Source organism: Nannospalax galili, unplaced genomic scaffold (assembly GCF_000622305.1).
Source record: "Nannospalax galili isolate Female #2095 unplaced genomic scaffold, S.galili_v1.0 scaffold768, whole genome shotgun sequence".
Taxonomy (NCBI): Eukaryota; Metazoa; Chordata; class Mammalia; order Rodentia; family Spalacidae; genus Nannospalax; species Nannospalax galili.
The window spans coordinates 2,673,829-2,679,865 of NW_008360317.1; the positions used below are offsets into that span (position 1 = coordinate 2,673,829).

Sequence of the window (6,037 nt, forward strand, 5' to 3'; positions counted from 1 at the left end):
AAAAAAAAAAACCTTTTCCTAAATGCAACTGAAGAAGAGGGAAAAGCCTCCTACTACCACCACCTACAACTCTCCTTTCCTTTCAGGTCCCTAACCATTCTCTCCAAGAAAGTGCTGCCATGGTTCCTAACACCTCAGCAGCAGCAGCAGCAGCAGCAGCAGCAGCAGCAGCAGCAGCAGCATTCTCTAGTCCAAGCTGATTTCACTCTCCCACATGAGCAACAACCTCAGCTGTCAGTGAAGAGGGAAGATGGCCTGCTCCTTCCTTTAGCAGCAGAGATGCTACTCTGCTCACCTCCATTTTGGCGTGGGTCTCCAAGCACTATCATGCACTTCTCAAGGCCAGATGTCTCAGTTCTGTCTATTGGATACCTAGAACGGGATGCACATGAAGATGGAAGCACATGAAAATGGCCTTTGCTCCTTTTTAATGAATCAGTTCACAGCAAACTCTGTCAAAGAAGAGAGGGGCGGCAGAGTCTACGTGACTTAAGACTCAGAAGATGCCTCCACCTTCCTGCTTTACTCAGTCTTGGCTCCACACTCCCTTTTTCAGTTTTATACATGTCCTCCAAGACTCCTGCTTACTATTAATGTCTAATCATTAGACCACAGTAACTATTATGTTTTTAAATATCTCAGACTAATTTTGGTTTTAAAACACTAAATTTTATGCACTTGAGTTTTATAATCGTTAATTTTCTCACTGTGTACCATGATTCATGCCAATAAAACAGTAATTCTCAATGTTGCAAACATTCTTAACTTTGAACTAATTAATGAGAAAGGATTATAAAATGTTTTTCAAATGCTGAGAGAAATGATTAAAATAAGTTAGGTTCATAAAGGAATAATGTGAGGGGCTGACTTGCTAAGGTGTCGGGATTACAGATCACTTGGCCACTTTTAAGTAGATTTAAGCAGCGGAGCATGGTGGCTCACACCTAATATCCCAGCACTTGGGAGGCAGTTTTTATTACTGGTTTTATTTACTGGTTTTATTTTAAACTAAATTATTTCTGGAGTTTTTAACATTGCTAAGCAGGAATACATAAAGCAAATAAAATGCCTACTGTCAATGGCGATAACAAATGACTAATGTAGCAAACTAGGTTTAAAATTAAAATAATTCACTTATGCACACTATATTTTATAACAAAACAAGTGCAATACTAACTCTTCCAAACTACTTTGGCTTGCAAGTTTCAGTATTATTTACAAAAACATAAGTAACATGTCAAATAGTGTTAATAAATGAGCAAGCAGCTCCAGGAGACAGAGACCTTCAAGAGGTTATCTTCTGCTAAGACAGTAGGTGGACTGAATCCTAGACAGAAATTGTTAAAGCCAGATTCTAAAACAGATGGTTAACTTCAAAGCTTTAGTTCCATGGTTGAATGAGTGAAATATAAGAACAGGATGGAGAATACTGTGCTGCATTGCAATGATTTTTAATTGTAGGTAAATCCTAAATAAAACACAGACCACTAGGAAATGTCTAAGCTTCCAGAAGCTCTAAGGATTGCTTACTACATCCACATGAATATGACAGTGACCTTGTTTAAATCAGGTAAATTATAATCTGAATCTAGTTTCCCATCAAAAGGTAATCGGAGACTATCCTTAACACCTACAAAGGACACATAAATTTATTATAGTGTTATATACAGTGTCACCTAAGAACCTGTAAACCAAATCAGAGTGCACTCTCCTATTAATGCTAAGCAAACAGGATCAAAGAAAAAGCACTATGGTGGAAACCAAAGATCAATCTCTAAATGTGCCAAGGAGAGTAAGAAGAAAAAAGGCAGCATCCCAAATCATTCCTTCCTCACAAAATTCAGGTATATCCACCACTTCTCTCTTCACCAGAGCAAGGACTGTCTAATACAAGGTATCACTGTATTTTAGGCTTACCAAATTACCAGTAAAGTCTAGTCCTCAAAAGAGTTGCACTCTCTTGGTTAAACAAAGCTACAGAACAATTTCAGGATAAACTTTAAAATTAAAATAACTATCATCAAACAGCTATCTAGAACCTTGGTACAAACCATTTATGGCAAGAACCACTATCATCACATAATCTCCTCTAATTCTTGGTGTAGACCGGACACCACACCACAACCAGAGAAATAAAGATGGCTTTCAGGAGCAGTACAAAACCTACTGTAAAAGCAGTTAGTGGCAAATCAACTTCAACCAAGAAAACAAAGTTCTTAATTTTAAAGAAATAGACAAGCACTATCTTCTCATTTAAAAGACACTTAAGTCATCAGAAAAAGGAAGAAAAGTTTCTTCATTAGCAAAGTTTGAAGCAAGTCTTTCCTATATATTTATCTGCAAATTCACATTTTATGCAAATATTATTTCAAACAAATAACATTTTCATTTAAGATGTGTTTTTATGAGCTGGGTGTGGTAGTGTAATCCCAGCACAGGGAGCCAGGAGGCTTGGCAGTTCCAGGTTAGTCTGGGCTACCATTGGGAGAGACAGCTCCAAGGTAAAAGTGTTCTATATTTAAATTTTCCAAATAACTTAATCTTACTAATCTTAGCATGTGCCATGTAACTTTTATATCCAAACTTATTGCTGTAAATTTCAGTTAAGTTTTCTGCTATCACCATGAGTTGCAAGATTAATCGTTCCACAGACCTACATATACAAGTATTCATTTTGCCCAGCGTGGTGGCTCACGCCTTTAATCCCAGCACTTGGGAGGCAGAGGCAGGGAGATATTTGTGAGTTCGAGGCCAGCCTGGTCTACACAGTGAGCTCCAGGACAGCTGGGGCTACAGGGAGACCCCATCTCGAAAAGACAAAAAAAAAAAAAAAAACAAAGTATTCATTGTATTGTCCCTAAAAATATCAACATCCGACATGCATAGTGTGCACAGGTAAGAGATGGCCTTTGAAAGCCATGTTTAACTATTTTACTTGACTTCTACAAGACTTTTAACATAGAAAATACCCTCTGTAGGAACTTTTCACCTAGATGTGCTGAGAACAATCATCAAGTTTTAATTGTGACTTATCTACAGCGTGCCTCCTACATACAAATACACGAGTTCTTAAAGCTTATAAAGACATACAGAGGTTCTCCAACTCTCTCAAGACCCAGACCGCCGTTCAAAATTAAAGACTATATGCAAAGCGTCCACAAATATGTAATAGGGGGACGGTGATCTGAGCCTGCACTGCCACCCAGTATTTGAAATAAAAAGGGGGTTAACCCTTAGTTGGGTAACTGAGAATGGTACGAGTTTGGAGCTGGTGGGCAACTCATCTTTCAAAGCCCTCCCGAGTTCTCACGTTCCGCGGGAAGACTCGTAGTTAGGTAGCATGCAGGTCTGGAGACCAGGTGCCCAATCTCGGGGTTCAGATCCATCCCTCCAAACACCTGTCGGCTGCTAATAGGAATCTCTAATATACCTACCGCAAACCCGAGAGCAGCAGCACCCACCAGCAGGGCTCTCTTCCGGACCGCAAACTTTTAAAGTGCCAATGAGATAACGGGACAGACAGGCGAAGCCGCCACCATCGCACACCGATTGCACCGCCTTCAGAAAATCGAGAACCCCCGTCGGTCGCGCGGAGTCACTTGGCGCCAGCTTGGGGCTCTTCCTCAACTAGGTCCCCCGGCTCCCCCGGACACCGGCGAAGAGGCGCGGTGAGCGCGCTTTCCCTCCCGCGACCCGCACCAAGCGGCGTTAAAAATGTCACTCCACCGGAGGGGCTGCGGCGGGAGCGAGCGAGGCCGGGCGCGGGCAGCCGCCGAGGGGGCGAGAAGGGCGGCGGGGCCGGAAGGGGGAGGCCGCCCGGGACGGCTCCTCGGCAGCGCGGCGAGCGCCCGGGAAAGTGGCCGGCGCGGGGGAGGGGCGCGGGCCGCGGACCCCGGCACGAAGGTCACCGCCGCGGGCCCGAGCGGCGGCAAGTTTAAGCTGCCAAGGCGGTGGCTTGCAGCAGACGCAGCCTCCCCGCCCCCGGCTCTGCTGCCCGCCTGCTGCAGCCCCGCGCGACGCGACTCCGCTGGGCTCGGCTGGGCGGGCGGCGGCTCAGCTCCGCCACACGCGCGCGCACACCGCGCTGGAAAATGGAGCGTGGCCAGCTGAGGGGAGACGCCAGAGACGCTCCCTTTCCGTTAATTGAATTGTTTCCTACCTCCGGGCGCCCGCGTCGCTCCTCCGCACACTCCGCTGCTCTCCGGGGTCCGCCGCCGCCGTCGCCGCCGCATCCAATCGCCTCCTCCCCCCCCTCCCCTTCCGCAGCCAGCCCCGGCCGTTCCTCCTCCTCTCCGCTTCAAAATGGCGCCAAGCGCTTCTCGGCGGCTGCTCCAATCGAACCGCGGCGGACGGCACCCGGGGGGCAGGCAGAACGCCGCGTGGGTGCGCAGTGCCCTCTGCCGGCCAGACGAGGCCCGCGCGCGCTGCTCAGCCCGCCGTCTAGGCCCCACCCCGTCCGCGCGCGCGCGCACGCTCCGCCCCGCCCGGCCTCTCGCGCGCGCAGCCCCCGAACCGCGCGGCCGCTGCTGTCTCCTAGGTAGCAGAGAGAAGGACAGCTGTCAATGCGTTCTGCGAGTCGGAGGCTGAAAACCTGTAGACTGCTGTCCCCCTAGCTTCTTGATTAAAGGATGGCCGATGTCTTAAAGCCTATCGTGTGGCGCTGATCTGCTGTATAAATAAAATGTGTGATATTGACTACTTGGCTCCTTACTTGGTAGTTGACCTACTGATCTCAAAACGCATGCGGGGGTTTTTTCGTTGTTTGTTTTTGGTTTTCGGGTTTGTTTTTTTTTTTTTTTTTCCTCTGCGCCCGGTAGTGCATTTTACTAAAACCCTCAGCTTTCCGGATGTAAAGATCGCAGGGAGGTGGCAGGTGTTGGGAGGGACCCAACATTTAACCTGTAACAAAGCATCCCATTCCTCGCTTTGTCAGAATCCTCCTTATTAGAGGAAAACGTAATCTGAAGTTCACAAAGATACTCTGCAGAAATTGAGTTTCCTCCTCCTTCATGGCTTCTGCCTTCCTATTGCAGCTGTGGGTTTGGTGGCCAGAATGGGCTTTGCCAGGTCATGGATCATCATCGCAGGGATCACCTCCCCCGCACAGAGGAGGTTCCTCTCTACTCCAAGGGCCCCGACAGAGCTGACCAAAACTGTGCTCTCCTTTTGCTTCTGTTTACTATTTTGTTGATATCCATCCCTGCCGTGAGAAAGTTCTCCCCGATAGGTAATATTTGTACTAACTCTGTTTGAGAGTATTTGTGCAACTATGAAGAAATAATAGGTGAAATTGTGGATTACTGCAGGATATTTATCACTTGATTTGCCAAGCCTTGGGAAGTTTCCTGTTCTGTTTCATTGTTCCCATCAATACATATTATGCCTGCAAGGACAGAATAGGATGTCTATCTAGGTCTAAGAAAAGCTTCATTGGCTCTTAGGTTGTAGTTAGTGTTCTTATCTTTCCCTCCAGTTCTCAAGTCTCCAAAGACATGAAGCAAATACATTTCAGCAGAGTGACAGCAAGAATCTTTGAAGTGCTCACTGATTTGGCTCAGTAAATAGTTTCACCCAGTGTGTGATTGTTTAAGAATGTTGCTTCCCATCTTATATGTCAATAGGAGATCCTGACATTGATGGAATTGTCTATCAGTTGGTGAAGTGTTGCTAGTTTTTAAAAAATCAACATAAGCCGGGTGTGGTGGTGCTCGCCTTTAATCCCGGCACTTGGGAGGCAGAGGCAGGCAGATCTCTGTGAGTTCAAGGCCAGCCTGGTCTACATAGTGAGTTCCAGGACAGCTGGGGCTACAGGGAGACCCTGTCTCAAAAAGACAAAAAAAAAATAAACATAAAGGGGCTTGAGAGATGGCTCAGTGATAAACAGCACTTACTGCTCTTGCAGAGGATCCAGGTTTGGTTCCCACCACTCATATCAGGTGGCCCACCACTGCCTGCAGCTCCACTTCAGGGGGTTGGAAGTCCCCTGTCCTCCTCGGGTACCTGCACACATGTGGTACACATAAACTCATGCAGGCAC

General features: G+C 46.7%; 1 protein-coding gene across 8 annotated transcripts in view; it reads right to left on the reverse strand.

Annotated features, from left to right (window-relative positions):
- Pds5b (PDS5 cohesin associated factor B) overlaps nucleotides 1-4,307 on the reverse strand; it is a 217,219-nt gene extending 212,912 nt beyond the window's left edge. For 4 of the 8 annotated variants that reach the window (XM_029559633.1, XM_029559635.1, XM_029559631.1 and 1 more), the window contains exons 1-2: nucleotides 4,160-4,174; nucleotides 3,435-3,558 (exon numbers count right to left, since the gene is read on the reverse strand). The gene's annotated coding sequence lies outside the window, so the exon portion shown is untranslated. Of the gene's footprint in view, nucleotides 1-295; nucleotides 373-3,434; nucleotides 3,559-4,159 lie in introns of those variants that run through there. The other 4 variants (XM_029559634.1, XM_029559632.1, XM_029559637.1 and 1 more) reach the window with 3 other exon arrangements.
- Nucleotides 4,308-6,037: the final 1,730 nt, after the last annotated feature.